Genomic DNA, 18,992 nt, shown 5'->3' with positions numbered 1-18,992 from the left:
ACTGTGACGACCCAGAAATTTTCGACTAAATTTAAACTTAATCTTTATATGTTTCTGACACGATAAGCAAAGTCTGTAATGTTGAAGTCTCAAAAACTTTGAACTGTGTTCATGTATTCATTGACCTTCGACCGCTTCCGACGATTCACGAACAACTATTTGTAAATAGATATGTGTGTGTATATACATATATATAAATATAAATAAAAATAATAATTGAAAATATAATTTGAAGTATTATATGTTGTTGTTATTAAAAATTAATAAAATAAAAATAGAATATTATAATAATTATTATTTAAAATATATCTCTTTTTATCTATTATAACAAAACTTAAATTACATCACTTTTTTTTAAAAAATCGGCAAAGTCTACTCCCTTAGATCTGAAATCTTTTTTTAATCTTAACCGTCTAAAAAAATACGATACTTTACGCACAGCAAATGAACGTCACGCTGAATATCAAATTACATCTATAACCCTAAAATTCCTTTATACGCTTGTAAAAAGGATCCCAAAGCTTATTTTTACGAAAAATTCTTGCGTAACGATACCATCAAATTTTCACCTACATGATGTTCTTCAATCTTTCAATTAGACGATGAATACATTAATCTCTGAGGAATTTGATTTACGTTTACATATCATGACTGCGATTGGAGGTATTAGAAAACCTTGATTCCTTTTGGCCATAAATCAGAGAATTAGGGTTTCGATATTTAAAAGATCCAGTATTCAAATTCAAATGATGATTATTCAGAAACATTGGCGTATTCATAGCGATGAAGTTATGTGAGTGAAGGTAAGTTAATTTCCAATTCAGTTAGTTATTTATTTTGTTTTTTGAATTAATTCGATATCTTTATAATATCCTGTATTCAACTGATGATTATTCAGAAACATTTGCGTATTCATAACCTTGATGAATTTATGTGACTGAAAGTAAGTTAAATTTCCAATTCAGTTAGTTATTTATTTGGTTTTTTTTTTTTTTATTTAATTCGAACTATCTGATACGTTCTTAAATTCTTGATTGGTAGAACTACTATGAACCTAAAAGTTATGAAATTTATGTATGTTTGTGATGAAAACACTGTATGCTTGGATCTGTTATGAAAACACTCCATTATTATTTTTTCAGTGGTGTTTAAGCTGCTTCTGGTTGATGGTATGCTAAAATCAAACTTCTATCTACTTCCTAAAAATTTTGTTTGACTAAACGAACAAAAACTGAGGTGGACTGTTCATATGATATATAGCTTAGTGTTATTAAAGAAAAGAACGTGGATGATATCAAATTTGGTGTGGACAATCAAGTTGATTTCTATGCTGTTTTAGATGTTAAAGATGCACAAGTTATCCACAACTTGAAGAATTATTTAAAAAGTAAGCATATTAGTACCACCACTGGACATCATATGTACTTTTTGCTCCTTTTTTTTAACGACTTCTGATACTAAACTGTTACTTTCATGACAGGCTGTGGTGCATTAGTGCATATATTCAAGTTATCCATAAAATTGAAATTGCTGACTCTATTTCAAATTTTAGGATTCAAATTGTTGACTTGTGCATATATTATGTTTCAAGCATCCATCTTTGTTTAGGGTTGATCGACATTCAGATGAGCGAGCTCGATTGCTCCATAGGCTAGCTAAAATAAATGAGGAACTGAGGCAGATAGCTGAGGCTGCTGATCTGATGCAGGAGATTGCGGTATGTTTTTACATAATTTGATTCCAGTCAGTTACCAGCAGCCTTTGTATAGATATGTAGTATTATTTTATTTTCTTTTTTACTACTTTTATCCGAATCGATATTTGATGGTTATGAAAAAGGTGGAAACTTTTGGTGCTATGGAAACAAACTTATAGAGTTCCTTTCATAATTGAACCAGTATTAAACATCAACTTTATGAATAGTATTGACTGAAATGAGGTTATGATGCAATTTCGTTGATTTGGTGCAGGTTCGTTTGTGTTTAGATAAAAAAAATTATGCCTGTACATATAATTCTTTCTAAAAGGGACAGTCTTGGAGAAAAATGGTCAAGCTCTAAGAGTAAAATATGCAAAAAAATATACTTGGACCAGCTGCTGGAACAAACTGGTCTCCCTCCTGCAGCCTTGCTGCTGCACCTATCGAGGCTGCATCATGTTCGAAGCAGGTATGACTACCATATATGATACAATATAACCTTATATGTAACTGTATTCTAAACTGTATGTACTGTATATAAAAATATTTTATCAACTAATAAATTCAAAAGAAAATAAATATACAATCAAGATTGAATGATTGTTACACATATGTCACTGTATCCGGGTTACAGCTAATAATCCATCCCATAAAAATAGCTTAATTAGTCAACTCTATGTCTATATCTTGGTATGATAATCACGACTTCCAAATTTTATTAAATGATAAGATTTCATTTATAAATCATAGCACAAAGCTATGAAATCCTTCTTATTTATATATTGTAAGCATTAAATAAATATTTTCAAAATCACACAAAGAATTACCAGGTCTATAAATACAGCCCATTATTGGTTATATATCATTCACAACTCATATTCTCTCTAAAAAAACATATCTTCAATCATAATTCGAAGTAACCATCTTGCAATGTCTGTTATTGTATTGTTCACCTCTTTGAAAGACTTGAATGATCAGGTTGGTCCTGATGTTAACATAAGGGTGAAAGTCTTGGTTAAATGTACTCAAACCTATTTCAATAATCCCACACAAGTTTCATGCATTAAAATGATATTAATAGATGAGGAGGTTTGTCTCACTATTCTACAACTCCATTAAAATGATATACGTCTCTTTAAAATAAATTCTTTAGTCAGAAAGGAGTTTAATTGTGTAGAACTGTTATACATTGAAATCTATATATTCTTCAGCTATTGTGTTAAAATCTTCAGACATGAATGCATTATTAAATGAAGCATGCCACTGTTATATCTATTATCTATTTGTAGATAGTAGATATGAATATGTAACTGTATTCTACACATATGTTTAATGAGGATTCATTATTGAGAACATTTATTTTTCTTCAAAACTGATATATATTCAAAGCAATAGTTAGTTTTTAAATGAAATTTCTATAAAGAAATCAACTTGAATCCATTTTCTTAGGGCAATAAGATTACAGCAAATGTGAAGAAGTTTCTTATCGCCGACTTTAAAACTTTGTTGCTTCGGTAATTATCTTGTCATTAGCAATTTTGGAATTCAGAAATGTGTTGACAAGTGGAGGAAGGTTCCAAGCGACTGGATAATTAACTTTTATCGCCATACTAGAGCACTCGTCATTGCAGATGCTCAAAGGATTCTTTTTACATGTCTTTTTTTTTTTTTTTTTTTTTTTTTGTACTATGCAAATGTTGTTGGAATGCTTACAATGACTCGAGGATTAGGGCTGCGATCTTTAAAAGATCCAGTATTCAAATGATGATTATTCAGAAACATTCGCGTGATGTTTCTGAATGAGACCAAGTCAATCGAATTCGTCTTACAAGATGTCAGGTAATGGAGTAGCTAACTCATACTTATAGTCTGAGCATAGAATGAAGTTTCAACTTCTAATGGATATATAAATATTTTGACTCATTATTTATACAGTGGTGTAACTGTAGAGTGTATATTCTATGGTCTGAACATGTTTCTAACTTGGCTGAATATGTTTCAAAGAATAAAACTTCTACTGAACCAGAAAATGAATCAGTGAAGCCTAAGAGCGAGTCACCATCAGACTCGATCATGGTTACTATAAGTTTTCTAAAAAAAAATGGTGTTACTTTGATTTTAGGTACTTTTGTCTTGAATTAATTTTGTTTCTTTTGGATGATTTGGAATTTTGATATTGTTTGGTTTTTTAAATGTTTAAGTTTGAATTATCTTAATAAAAATGTGTGTTTGCTATCTCATGTTATATATACATTGTCTTCCAGAATTATAGTTTGTTTTCCATGTTACTTTATTATGATAAATGCGTTATAATGTTAGATTAGACGCTTTGTTTACTTGTAAGAAACTTGCTAGCTCAAGTTTTTTTGTTTATAAACCGTAAAAAACCGATGTAATCTGGATTTTTTGAGTTTCTATAATATCATTTGACTTAAATGACAACATGTAACCTGCGATCTTTGCATCAGATTATAAACGTAAACTACTTTGTAGTTTGAGTCCTTAACAAATTGACAACAATGCAGCCTATAGGTGCACAAAAACCGGATCCGGATTTAAAAAAACCGGACAAAAAAAATCCGGATTTTTCCGGATCCAGTTCCGGTTCCGGATCCGGTTCTCGGGGTCGGTTTTTTTTCGGATTTTTTTTCGGAATCGGATTTTTTTCGGATCTCGACCGGATTTTTTTCGGACTAAGATCTTTGTCGGATTTTGTTTTTTACTGGTTATATTTTTACCGGTTCGATTTTTATAACTTTTGAACAACAATAATATAATCAATATAAACAAAATATATAACGCTACAACAATTATAAATAATACAACAACATTTTTATTCAAATGATTAACCACTAAAGATAATATAAATAACAATAACAATACATTTATTTGAACGATACAAGTTACAACTATAAGTATACAAAAGTTAATACATTATTCGAGCTTCGGCATGGCCATCACCCGATAATGTATTACGAGCAAAGTATATTGAGCTTCGGCATTGCCATCACCCATTATACATTACTCGACTACTCGTCTTGCCTTCGTCGTTCGAAATAGTCTTCACTTGCTTCAAATTCGGGGTCATCAACCGCAAATGTTCGTTGGTAATTTGCAATATATTCTTCCATGTTAATGGGATCATATTCACCTTCCTCCACTTCGGTCTCGGTATTTCCTTCGGTTGATGAAGGTGATAATCCCGCTTCTATTTCTTCCATCTCTATAAAATCTTCAACGTCATTATCTAACGGACATTCTAATGACGTTTGATCTTGTATCCTATCTACCCCGTCCAAATAATCCTTCAAACATACGCATACTTCCACGGCTTGGGGGGTAAGTCTTGACCTTCTTTCCGAAATAATTCGACCGCTAAGAGAAAAAGCCGATTCGGAAGCTACGGTTGAGGCTTGAACGGCTAATAAGTCACGAACCATAGCGGATAATATTGGATAGGTGTCTTCTTTTGTTTTCCACCAAGCCAAAACATCAAAGTTGTGAAATTGTTCGGGATTCATGTTTAGTGCAAAGTTTCCAATTTTGTAATTTCCCAACTCGCTTGTGGGTGCCGATGTTCGGGCACGTTTTGAAGCGTCTTCACGTAATTGGTTAAAAAGAGTAATATTAAGGTCTCGGGCCCTTCGAGAAGATGATCCGCTCTCAAATTGGTCAACAATTGGGTTTGATTGTCGACCATAAGTTGTTGCATAAATTGAAAATAATTGCTCAAAGGTGTCATTAAATGCGAATATTTGGTTGTTTATATAGTTGGGTTCGGCGTCTTCGGGACCATGAATACAATCCAAATTTTGATATATTGTTGTCATCAAAAGTTCCACCCCACTAAAATTGATTTTCGGGTCAACAGCGGCCGCAAATAAAAAAACTTTGGGTATTGTTCCAAAATATTTTTTTAGTTTTTTTCTTATGTGAAAAACGGTTTGTCTAAAAATACGATTATTTGAGTTCGCAAATTCGTTAATTTTTTCCGTCATTATATAAAGTTGTTGTAAAACTAGTGAGCTAGTTGGGTAATAAACACCCGAAACTTTTGTCGTTGCCTCTTTAAAAACTTGTAAAAAATTTGTTAATGCTTCCAAGTCATCCCATTCGTCGTTATCAATCGGTTCGGAATATCCCTTTCTAATTAGTCTATTATTAAAACCGATTAAAGTTTCTTTTTGTCGTAATATATTTTCAAACATAAGACAAGTAGAATTCCACCTAGTATTATTATCAAAATAAGGACCTAACCAAGTGCCATTACAATTTTTAACAAAATTTTTATAGTTTTTATGTCGTTCGTTGCTCGTACGATATATCGTTACTAATAATTTTCTAAATTTATCTTTTAACGAACTACAATAAGTTAAACAATCTTGAACGGCCAAGTTTATAATATGAGCAACACAACGTGTATGTATAAACGCACCATTTAAAACCGGTTGCATTCGTATTTTTAACATATCCATGGCACTAGTATTATTAGAAGCATTATCTAGCGAAATAGTAAAAACTTTATCGATTAAATTATATTCAGTCAAAGTGTCTTGTATAATTTTTCTTAAATTATTACCATTATGCGGATAAGCAAATAATTTAAAAGCGATAGTCCGTTTCATTAATAACCACGAATCGGGATGGAACCAATGAGCGGTAACGGCTAAATAAGAATTTGCCGTTCCGTGTGGTGCGGTCCAAACATCACAAGTTATAGAAACTTTATGTTTATATGTTCGAAAACCTTCAATTATATCATTTTTAGCTTTTTTCCATAATTTAAAAGCGTCACGTCTAAGAGTAGTACGACTTACATTGTCATATCGCGGTTGTAGTCGGTTGCGAATTAGCTCCGTAAGCTTTGGATTGTCGAAGTGGTTGAAAGGAAGCCCTTGTTGAATGACAAACCTTGCCAAATCTTGACGAAGAGCTTCTTGATCGTATACAAAAATCGAACCATCCCGACCAAGTGTAGGTTGTGTCGGGTCTTGAGCGGCCCCCGAACAACTTTTTGCAAGATGTTTTCTTAAAGTAGAGTTACCCGAAACACCTAGGAACTTACCACATCTCTTGCAACGAGCTTTTTCTTGATTATCGGTCATCACGCACAAGTCGAAATTAGCCCAAACGTCGCCTTTACGACTCGTATTTTTGATCGTACGAACATCGTTGTTGGTATAACGTTGTGAAGATTGGGCAACGGAAGCGGCATCGGAAGCGGATGCTTGTGAGTTATCCATTATAGGATTAGTAAGTAGAGTTTAGTGAGTAATTATAGTGTAATTATAGAGTTTTTTGAGATTTAGAGAGAATAGAGAGAATTAGATGGTGTGTTTTCAACCAAAACCCAATACCATCTATTTATACTACACTTGAAGGGGTAAAATGGTCAAAAAAAGTTCAAAAAACTGCAAAAAAAACGCTCCAAACGGCTAGTTTTTTTTTGATTTTCGAACAGCAAAAAAAAAAAAAAAAAAAAAAAAATCCGGTTTTTATCCGGTTTTCAAAAATCCGGATAAAATCCGGTTTTTATCCGGTATTTATCCGGTTCTGGGGCAACGGCTAGATCCGGTCGGATCCGGATCGGATCCAGGAACCGGATCCGGTTCTGACAGGATCCGGATCTGACAAGATCTGGTTTCGGATTTTTTTTCGGATTTTTTTCGGATCCGGTTTTTTTGTTCACCTGTAATGCAGCCTCCTTTTTTTACTTTTTAGTACCTTTATACCACCAATCATACTAGGTTCTCATTTAACAAATTCAACTAACCAGCTTTTGAAATTTTTATTTTTATAGTCCCGCGAATTCGCGGGTTATAAACTAGTAAATAAAGTATATTAAAAATAAATATTAAATAATTGTAACACTTGTTTGATGTTTCGATTGATATTAAACAAGTTAAATTCAAACTTATGTAATTTTAAAATAAAAGGTGATCCGAAAATGAGCTATATAAATTTTAGGTTTATTAAAAATATATTTAGAAGCTAATTAATAAATTTTAACACTTTTTATATTTCACCCATAAATCAGAGGGACAGTTGATGTAATTTTTATGTATTAAATTAATGATTGAATTTTATACCATAATGATCAAAATAAATAAATATAGTTAATTTAAAAATATGAAATTTTTCTGAACACTTTTATCCGCCTTTCGCACGATACACAGTCCGTGAAAACTGTCGGCAGAATACATTCACTTATATGTCACGAGAATTGAAGTATTATGTGATTACTGTGCCTAATTGATTAATTCGTTGGAATTCACTGTGCTTGAATTGTGATTATTCTTCACTGATATATATATATATATATATATATATATATATATATATATATATATATATATATATATATATATATATATATATATATATATATATATATATATATATATATACATATAACCGTAAATTGAGTTAAGAATCAAAATTTGTGATTGAACATCACTGTTCTTGATTGATTACTTTTACATTTAGAAATATATATACATATGTGCATAATAGGCGTACACCTCACCACTTCTATCTAATCCACTATATTTTCTGTTTCCCATTTCAACTTGCAACATGAATACCAAACTAAATCATTTTAGTTGCTGTCTTCTTAAGTACAAGTCTCCACCACCCATCGTTAAACGCCACCACAACTCACTCCATCACCACCAACACCACCGAAGCCTCCAACACCATTCGAGCACTTTTCTGTTTCTATTGGTACGTACACCTACGAACCAAACCACAACCAATTACCATCAACAAACCACCACTACAACCCTATGATTCACCACTGCTACTCGACTTCTTTTAGAGCTCGAACATCACACAAGCATGAAATTGTTCGATAACCACCTTTAATCACCTTCATGTTAAATTGCTATTTATGTTTCTGATAAATGAACTCAACAACGCTCATAGTCTACCTAGAGTCCCGTCTCATATGACAAACCCTTTTCTATACATGAACAACATCAACACAACCTAAACCATTTTATTGCTACAAGACTCACAACTCATACTGGAACCCATTTGTAAATGGTTACTGCTACGATTGATGCAATTCGACACCTCACCATCTTAACATTTCTTTTAAACCGAACACTAATATATCTTTGCTTCTGTTCCGGTACCGGTTGCTGCTGTAAACCAACGAACCTGCAACCACTAAACAACATCGAACCATGCACCTGCAACTTTTAGTTTGGTCGATCGCTGCTGCAACTTCTTGTGCAATAAAAATACGTGGTCCTCGTAAAGATTATAGATAATATGGAGTTGTTAAAGTAATAAAAAGTGAAGTGGAGGAGAGTAGACCATGATGATATGTAGCATGATGAGGGAGTATTAGTCGATGACCCTACCCACTTTGAACTGTCGACTTAGTTAATCCTTGACATCTTTGTAAAAGCTAGTCACTATACCGAATGAGTTGATTAATCTAGTGGGCTGCTGAATTCAATTACCAATCCATATTTCAGTGTGTTGGGCCTGCTTTAATAATGGGCACGTAACATTAACCCACGATCAAACAAGCTTACAACAATTTTTTTTTTCTTTTTCTGCTGCCTGCTTACTTCGAGATTCTGTGACAGATTCGAATTGATGATGGTGTAACAAAGAGATTATAATGAATTAGATGATGATTGAATGCTTGATTACGATACGATGAAGGAGATGTTTGATATGATTTTACGTGATTAATGATGATGATGGTGACGATGGGTTATGATGATCATGATTCCCAAACATTATGATCACAAAGTAGTTATGATAATGATTTGATGATGTACGAAATAAGTAAGTTAAATGGTGATGATAATCACGATTAGGATTTTGATCATGGAAGGATGATGATAAAGTTTGGTTTTGATAAAGAGGAAGAAAAAGGGAAACCAGAAAAATACGAGTTATATACAATTGGTATCTGAATACTATCAGAAAAATGAAATTTGCTGGATGGCCAAGAGTGTTTGTGCGTGAGCGAGAGGTCTTGGGTTCGATCCCCGTCTTGGGCAAATTCTTTTTAAAGGAAGCTTTTAAGGGTATACACAATTATTTTATTTTTATTAGTTAGTATTATGATTATTATGATAATTTTGTTATCACCCCTAATATCTAGAAGTATCATTATCATTAATCAAATTAAGAATATTATCATTATCGTTATTATTAGTATATGTATTATAAATACAATTAGGATTATTATTTTGATTGTTGTTACTAATATTATTATCCTTACTAGTAATATCACTAAGTAAGTATTATTATTAATATTATCATTAGTAAAATGATGATTATTATTATTATTATTATTATTATTATTATTATTATTATTATTATTATTATTATTATTATTATTTATTATTATTATTATTATTATTATTATTATTATTATTATTATTATTATTATTATTATTATTATTATTATTATTATTATTATTATTATTATTATTATTATTATTATTATTATGTATTAAGTATTATTGTCAAAAATATTAATTTCATTATCATTATTATTAAGCTTTTTGTTTTATTTAAAAACTACTGTTATTATTATTATTATTATTATTATGAGTATTATTATTATTAATATCAATATTATTATCATTATTAAAGTTATTATCTTTATTATTATTAACACTATTATTATTATTACTATTTTTTTTAGATATTAATTAAGCTATATATATAAACGATATCAATTTATATATATAAATAGATATTTTTATCATATATGAACTTTAATGTACAGTTTTATTATTAATGATTTAATGATGAATAATAATGATATAAAACATATAAATTAAATATATCAAATTTATCTAAATAACATAATATAACCAGTATATTATTTATAACAAATTATATATATATATATATATATATATATATATATATATATATATATATATATATATTTGTTCGATTACAATTATATGTGTTAATATATATATATATATATACGTATATATGATATAGGTTCGTGAATCCGAGGTCAACCCTACACTTGTTCTGTGATGCCCCGTACAAAACCGTCTTGTACGAATCATCAAGAACAGGATCATTACAAGGTCAAACACTATATGCGTTTTCAAAACAAGTTTGCATTCATGATAAAAGCTGACGTCATAACCAACGTCAATTGTTTTACAACCAAAAGTATGCTTCTATGAACAGAAGCAAAGATAATAGTACGTGACCCTTAGGTCGTTACAAATCATAGTTTCAAAAGTAAATAAGTTTATGAATGCAAGATAAACAGTTCATGCGGTGATAACTCTAGAGCAGCGGGTGTCTACAGCAAGGCTAGTACACAGCGGAAGCAACCTTAAGCACCTGAGAAAAACATGCTTAAAAACGTCAACACAAAGGTCGGTGAGCTATAGTTTAAGTATAACAGTAGGTAAGGTAGGCCACGAGATTTCAGTGCTACAAAGAGCGTTTCAAAACAGTATGATAAAGTATATGTTAACAGTGGGCACTTGGTAACTAACTTAACGTTTATACCCCCTGAAAGTACACTTGGCAAGTGCGTATGTATACGAAGTATTAAACACCCGTTAAATACTAGCGCTACTAGCCCGAGTGGGGATGTCAAACCCTATGGATCCATATCTAAGATTCGCGTTCACCGGTTCAAAAACCAATGACTAAACGTTACCGAGCTAAAGGGAATGTTTATGCCGTTGTATAACCCACACATATATAAAGTTTAAGTACTCGTGCCTAGTATGTAAAACATAAAATGCGTATGTATTCTAAGTTCCCAAAATAGTTAAAGTAAAAAGGGATGCTATAACTCACAGTGGTAAAGTAGTGGTAAAGTCGAGTCGGGAAATAAGCAAGTACGTAGGTCCGGAAAGTCCTCAACCTAAGTCAAATAGTACTAAGTCAGTAACTCGTTCCAATAGGTTTAAATGTATGTAAATTAGGTCTTAAAAGTCATCATCATTCATCATCAAACAAAAGGTGTAAAGTAAGTTTCGTTCATGAAAAGAGTTTAAAACAAAGGCTGAATTGGATCAGTCACCACGGCCTCAATACCTACTGAAATAAGGTGAGACCAGTGGCCATGGCTCCGTATATGAGTTCTTTAGTTGTGGTAAAAGTCCCAGAAGCAAACTCGTCTTCGTTTGACCGTGGCGACGGTCTAAGTGCGAGTAGGTCAGAATTTTCAGCACAACGTTAAAAGGACATAGTGACGATCGGAGGGCCATATATCCTAAACCGTAACTCGGATTAAGACGAGTCCTAAATGAAAAGTTATCTACTCGAACAGAGCTATCTGAAAATCATCTTTACAGTAGCCCAGGTCGTACGGGTCAGACACAGAAACAGTAAAACAGTAGGTTCCGGTGGTTCTTGGTACTCGATGCTTATCATGGTTCTCATCCTTGATGCATATAGCCTCAAGTGTACAACTCGTTGATGTGTTTGCATCATCTTAACCAAGGTTTCACCATCATAACACTTGTGTAAGTCTAATACATGTAGCACAACTCAATTAAGTGTTGTATGTAGTTTGATGAACCAAAGTTACATCAAAGTCTTAGATTTAACACATACATGAACTATAAAATTAATATTGAACTACAACCTTGAATGTAAACTAACTAATCAAGATCTTAAGATGTAGAACATAGTTCTTAGTTAGATCTTGAAGATCCAAGACCCAAAAGTCTAGATCTAAAGTTATTAAGTTAAATCTAACACAAGTGTATGAAGTTATAACTAAAGAGTTACACTTCCATGTTCTTGAACTTTCAAGTTAACTTTTAGTTCCAAGAAGTATGAGATCAAGACTAACTTGTAATACTTGACCAAATCACAATTTTAAAGTACATAAAATGAAGAAATAATCTAAATAAATAAGTAACAAGTTCATGGGTTTCATACTTTTAAAGATTCAAGCCTAAGTCTTGATCTTTAGAAAGTAAACTTTAAGTTTACTTCATGAACTTCAAGTATGGTTTTAACTCATGAACTTTAATCTTTTAAAACTTTAAATGTAGAACATAAACTAGCAAGTTTAGTTCTTGTGTGTTCTTGTTATGAACAAGATAAATGAAGAATCAAACTAACAAGTTTGATTCTTAATAATTAGTAAGTAACAACAAACAACTACAAGTAATGTAAATAATAATCAAAGACAAGTAACAATAAACAAAAGATGATGATTATGGGTGTATTATGTTTCGGTTTTGGCTAAAGAAAAGAAGGAGAAAAATAACTTGTAACTTACAAAGTTAGAGAGAAAGGAAAGATGAGAGAAAGAGTGCAAGTTTGTGTGTGTGTAAAATGTGAAGTGAACAAGTGAGTAAGTAAACAAAATTTGAAAACAAAAACTTCTCCCAAGGCCATTTGGCCGTCGACTTTTGCAAGGAGAGAGGGGAAGAGAAAAATCCACAAGGTTACTTCATGCATTTGGTTTAAAAGGTGGTTAATAAGTGTGTTTGCATGGGAATGAACAAGTGACTAGATTCTCATGTATTAAACTAACTAGTTTCATTCTAATGTGATACTTACATGAGTGTTGGGCTAAATAATCCATCTAGTTAAGTAGAGTGGGCTAACAAGTCCATTAAAGATGTAGGGTGGGCTTCCAAGTCCACTAATATTAATAAAAGCCCAAGTTTCAAGTAGTTATCAAATAAATCCAATTAAAGCCCAAATAATTAACTAATATCCATAGTTAATCAAAATGATTAATAAAACTTAATCATGAATGTAAATAATACTTGAAAATATTATTCGTGTAATGTACGTGTGTCACAAAGATGTTTCGGGCATTTAAAGTCAAGTATGATCAATCATGGTAGCAAGTAAATATAATAACATACATTCGTTTAAATCACAAGTATTAATAATAAACATTATTAATAAATAAACGTTGGAAAATCCAGGGTCGTTACATTACCCACCTGTTAAAGAAAATTTCGTCCCGAAATTTTAAGTTGAGGTAGATGGAGGAGTCGGGAAAAGGTGAGGATACTTCCGCATCATTTGATCCTCTCGCTCCCAAGTAAACTCAGGTCCTCGTTTGACATTCCATCGTACTCGAACGATCGGAATCTTGTTGCGTTTCAAAGTTTTGATCTCACGATCCATAATTTCGACAGGCTCTTCCACAAAGTGAAGTTTGTCATCAATCGTAAGTTCCTCAAGTGGTATGATAAGTTCAGGTGCAGCAAGACACTTCTTCAAGTTTGACACGTGGAAGGTAGGATGAACTGAGCTCAATTGTGCTGGTAAATCCAAGCGGTAAGCAACGGGTCCAACACGCTCCAAGATTTCGAAAGGACCAATGTACCGCGGGTTTAACTTTCCGCGTTTTCCAAAACGGATCACACCTTTCCAAGGTGCAACCTTCAACATTACACGGTCGCCCACGTTGAATTCAAAGTCTTTACGTTTAAGATCGGCATAACTCTTTTGACGATCGCGGGCAGTCTTAAGTCTAGCTTGAATCTGAGCAATCTTCTCCGTTGTTTCATGGACTACCTCGGGTCCGGTGATTTACTTTTCGCCTATTTCGGCCCAAAAAATAGGAGATCGGCACTTGCAGCCATACAACGCTTCAAAAGGTGCGGCATTAATGCTCGAGTGATAACTGTTGTTGTACGAGAATTCGGCTAACGGAAAATGCCTTTCCCAGGCCTTTCCGAAATCAATGACACATGCACGCAACATGTCCTCTGTAACGACCCTGGTTTTTCCAACGTTTATTTATTAATAATAATTATTATTAATATGTGTGATTAAACGAATGTATGTTATTACATTTACATGTTGCCATGACTAAACGTACTTGACTTTAATTGTCCGAAACGTCTTTGTGACACACGAAACTTAAACGAATAATATTTTCAAGTATTATTTACATTCATGATTAGTTTTATTAATCATTTTAATTAACTAAGACTATTAGTTAGTTACTTGGGCTTTAATTGGTTTAATTTATTAATTAATTGAACTTGGGCTTTGATTAATGTTGTGGACTCTTGAACATGGGCTTATAAGCCCACCCTACCCATTTATATGGATTAACTAGCCCACTTAGACATGTAAGTAGTACTTGTAAGTGTAACTAGTTAGTTTTATGCACATGGAATCTAGTTACCATAATCCTCATGCACATACACCAAATAACCAACTTTTGTAAGGCTTTTCATGCTAATAACTAGTGGTTTTTCTCCTCCTCCCTCCCCTCATTCAAACCGTCACCTAGTAGATGGGGAGGAGCTTTCATAAATTTTTTTTTTTTTTGGTATTACTTCATACTTGTAAACCTCATTCATCTCACACACTTCAAACTTGCTTTCATTTTTCTCTTTTTTCTCTCAAGGTTTCTTTCTTTCTTGTAAGTAAATGGAACTTATTTTCTCCTTTTCTTTTCTCCAAAAACCGAACCACACATACACATGTATCATCATCATCTTTTGATCTTTGATGTTGTTTAATTACTTGAGATTTGTTAGTTGTTGTTGTTACTTTGTTACTTGTTGTTATTTATTATTTACATACTAGTTTCAAGAATCAAACTTACTAGTTTCATTCTCCATTTATCTTGTACTAACAAGAACACATAAGAACCTAACTTACTAGTTATGTTCTACACTTAATTTCTTGAAAGATTGTAAGTTTATGTGTTGATTAAAATCATACTTGAAGCTCATGAAGTAAACTTAAAGTTTACTTTCTAAAGATCAAACTTTGGTTTGAATCTTTAAAGTATGAACAACCATGACTTATTAACTTGTTTATTTAGTTTACTACTTCATTTACTTGCACTTTAATTTTGTGATTTTGGTTGTTGTTGGTCAAGTACTACAAGTTAGTCTTGATCTCATTTCTCTTGAACTAAAAGTTAACTTTACTAGTTCAAGAACATGTAAATGAAACTTTTTAATTATAACTTGGTACACTTATGTTAGATCTAGACTTTTGAGTCTTGGATCTTCAAGATCAAACTAAGAACTATGTTCTACAACTCAAGATCTTGATTTCATAAGTTTACTTTCAAGTTTGTAACTTATTATTAGTTTTAAAGTTCATATGTGTGTTAGATCTAAGACTTTGATGTAACCTTGGTTCATCAAACTTCATACAACTCTTAAGTGAGTTGTGCTTCATGTCTTAGACTTACACTTGGGTTATGATGGTCAAACCTTGGTGAAAATGATGCAAACACATCAACGAGTTGTACACTTGAAGCTATATGCATCAAGGATGAGAACCGTGATAAGCATCGAGCACCAAGACCACCGGAACCCACTATTTTTCTGCTTACTGTCTTCTGCCTACTGTTTTGCTGTTTCTGTAACAGACCAGTAAACCTAGGCTACTGTAACCTTGATTTTCAGATAACTCTTTTCGAGTAGATAACTTTTCATTTAAGACTCGTCTTCATCCGAGTTACGGTTTAGGATTTATGGCCCTCCGATCGTCACTATGTCCTTTTAACGTTGTGCAGAAATTTTTGACCTGCTCGCACTTAAACCGTCACCACGGTTAAACGAAGACGAGTTTGCTTCTGTAAATTTTAGCACACTTAAAGGACTCATATACGGAGCCATAGCCACTGGTCTCACCTTAATTCAGTAAGGGTAGAGGCCGTGGTGACTGATTGAAGTCAGCTTTTGTTTTAATGATGAATGACCCTTAAGACCTTATTTACATACTTTTAAACCTTATTTACATAATTTTAAACCTTAAGACCTTATTTGATGATGAATGATTGAAGTCAGCTTTTGTTTGATGATTGAAGTCAGCTTTTGTTTGATGATGAATGATGATGACCCTTAAGACCTTATTTACATACTTTTAAACCTTTTAGGACGATTTACTGACTTAGTGATATTTGACTTAGGTTGAGGACCCGTTTGGACAACCTTCATTACTTGCTTACTTTCCGAGTCATACTTTACCGCTACTTTATCATTGTGAGTTATAGCATTCCCTTTTTACTTTAACTTATTTTGGGAACTGAGAATACATGCGGATTTTATGTTTTACATACTAGGCACGAGTACTTAAACTTATATATGTGTGGGTTATACAACGGCATAAACATTCCCTTTAGCTCGGTAACGTTTAATCATTGGTTTTTGAACCGTGAACGCGAATCTTAGATATGGATCCATAGGGTTTGACATCCCCACTCGGGCTAGTAGCGCTAGCATTTAACGAGTGTTTAATACTTCGTAAACATACGCACTTGCCAAGTGTACTTTCAGGGGGTATAAACGTTAAGTTAGTTACCAAGTGCCCACGGTTAACATATACTTTATCATACTGTTTTGAAACGCTCTTTGTAGCACTGAAATCTCGTGGCCTACCTTACATACTGTTATACTTAAACTATAGCTCACCAACCTTTGTGTTGACGTTTTTAAGCATGTTTTTCTCAGGTGCTTAAGGTTATTTGCTTCCGCTGTCGTGCTAGTCTTGCCGTAGACACCCGCTGCTCTAGTGTTATCACTGCATGAACTGTTTATCTTGCATTCAAACTTTAATACTTTTGAACTATGTTTTGTAACGACCTAAGGGTCACATACATTTATTTATGCTTGCTATTAGTAGATGCATACTGTTGGTGTAAAACATTTGATGTCGGTTATGACGTCACCTTTTTATCGTGAATGCAACTTCTTTTATTACAGCATGTAGTACTTAACCTCGTAATGATCCTGTTGTTGATGATTCGTACACGATGGTTTTGTACGGGGCATCACATCCTCCAAGGTCTGAATCGTTCGTTCACTTTGCCCGTCGTTCTGTGGATGATAAGCAGTACTCATGTCGAGACGGGTTCCCATGGCTTCTTGTAAAGAACGCCAAAATCTAGAAGCAAAACGGGGATCGCGATCTGAGATGATCGATAAAGGTACACCATGATGAGATACAACCTCTTTGATGTATAGTTGAGCAAGTCTTTCCATCGTATCTGTTTCCTTCATGGCCAAAAAGTGTGCAGATTTGGTAAGGCGGTCAACGATAACCCAGATGGTATCGTATCCGCCCACCGTCTTCGGCAGCTTAGTAATGAAATCCATTGTGATCCTTTCCCACTTCCATTGTGGGATTTCCGGTTGCTGAAGTAATCCAGAGGGTCTCTGATGCTCGGCTTTAACCTTCGAGTAAGTCAAACACTTACCAACATAAGTAGCAACGTCTTTCTTAAGATTCGGCCACCAATACTGTTCTTTAAGGTCGTGGTACATTTTGCCCACTCTGGGATGAATCGAATATCTCGACTTGTGGGCTTCATCAAGTATAAGGTTCCGTAGGTCTCCATAACAAGGTACCCAAATTCTTCCGGCATAACATCGGAGTCCGGACTCCCTAACCTCGAATCGAGAGACAAGTATGTTCAAATATTCACGAGATATATTCTCCTCCTTGAGAGCCTCATCTTGGGCTACTCGGATCTGGCTGTTGAGGTTCGAATGGATGGTGATGTTCAGAGCCCTAACACAAAGAGGTGCCATCCTCTCTTTTTGGCTTAAAGCGTCAGCTACAACATTGGCCATGCCAGGATGATAACGAAGTTCACAATCATAGTCGTTTAGCGTCTCGATCCATCGACGCTGTCTCATATTTAGTTGCTTCTGATCAAAGATGTACCGGAGACTCTTGTGGTCGGTGAAAATAGTGCTCTTAGTTCCATACAAATAGTGTCTCCACAATTTGAGCGCAAAAACAACGGCTCCAAGTTCGAGATCGTGAGTAGTGTAGTTCCGCTCGTGAATCTTCAATTGGCGAGAAGCATGGGCAATAACCTTTGATCGTTGCATCAGTACACAACCAAAACCACTCTTCGATGCATCACAATAAACAACAAAGCCGTCACTGCCCTCAGGAAGTGATAGGATAGGTGCGGTGATTAACTTCTTCTTCAAAGTTTGAAATGCTGATTCGTGTGTGGGTTCCCAAATGAACTTCTTACCCTTGTGAGTCAGCGCGGTCAAAGGACGCGCAATCGGAGAGAAACCTTCAATAAACCTTCGGTAGTAACCGGCGAGACCTAGGAATTGGCGAATGTGAGTCGGAGTAGTGGGGGTTTCCCACTTTCTGATAGCTTCAATCTTAGCGGGATCAACTTTGATACCCTGGTCGCTCACAACATGACCCAGAAATTGGACTTCCTTCAACCAAAATTCACACTTGGAGAATTTGGCGTAAAGATGCTCTTGTCTCAAGAGTTCAAGCACTAATCAAAGATGTTGCTCATGCTCTTCTTCGCTCTTAGAGTAGATGAGGATATCATCTATGAAGACGATAACGA

At 33.7% G+C, this 18,992-nt stretch overlaps 1 long non-coding RNA gene across 5 annotated transcripts; it reads left to right on the top strand.

Annotated features, from left to right (window-relative positions):
- Nucleotides 1-516: 516 nt before the first annotated feature.
- On the top strand, nt 517-3,928 carry LOC139860626 (uncharacterized). Of its 5 annotated transcripts, XR_011763269.1 has the most exons (5): nt 517-803; nt 899-943; nt 1,261-1,387; nt 1,481-1,717; nt 1,971-3,928. It is a non-coding gene; the product is annotated as an uncharacterized lncRNA (long non-coding RNA). The 5 variants fall into 5 exon arrangements; XR_011763263.1 differs by lacking the exon at nt 899-943; XR_011763281.1 differs by lacking the exons at nt 517-803; nt 899-943 and having other exon boundaries at nt 1,144-1,387; nt 1,971-2,168; nt 3,149-3,928.
- Nucleotides 3,929-18,992: the final 15,064 nt, after the last annotated feature.

The sequence above is a fragment of the Rutidosis leptorrhynchoides genome, chromosome 1, assembly GCF_046630445.1.
Source record: "Rutidosis leptorrhynchoides isolate AG116_Rl617_1_P2 chromosome 1, CSIRO_AGI_Rlap_v1, whole genome shotgun sequence".
Taxonomy (NCBI): Eukaryota; Viridiplantae; Streptophyta; class Magnoliopsida; order Asterales; family Asteraceae; genus Rutidosis; species Rutidosis leptorrhynchoides.
The sequence above is the reverse complement of the archived record's forward strand: the minus strand, read 5'-3'. Positions and strand labels throughout refer to the sequence as shown.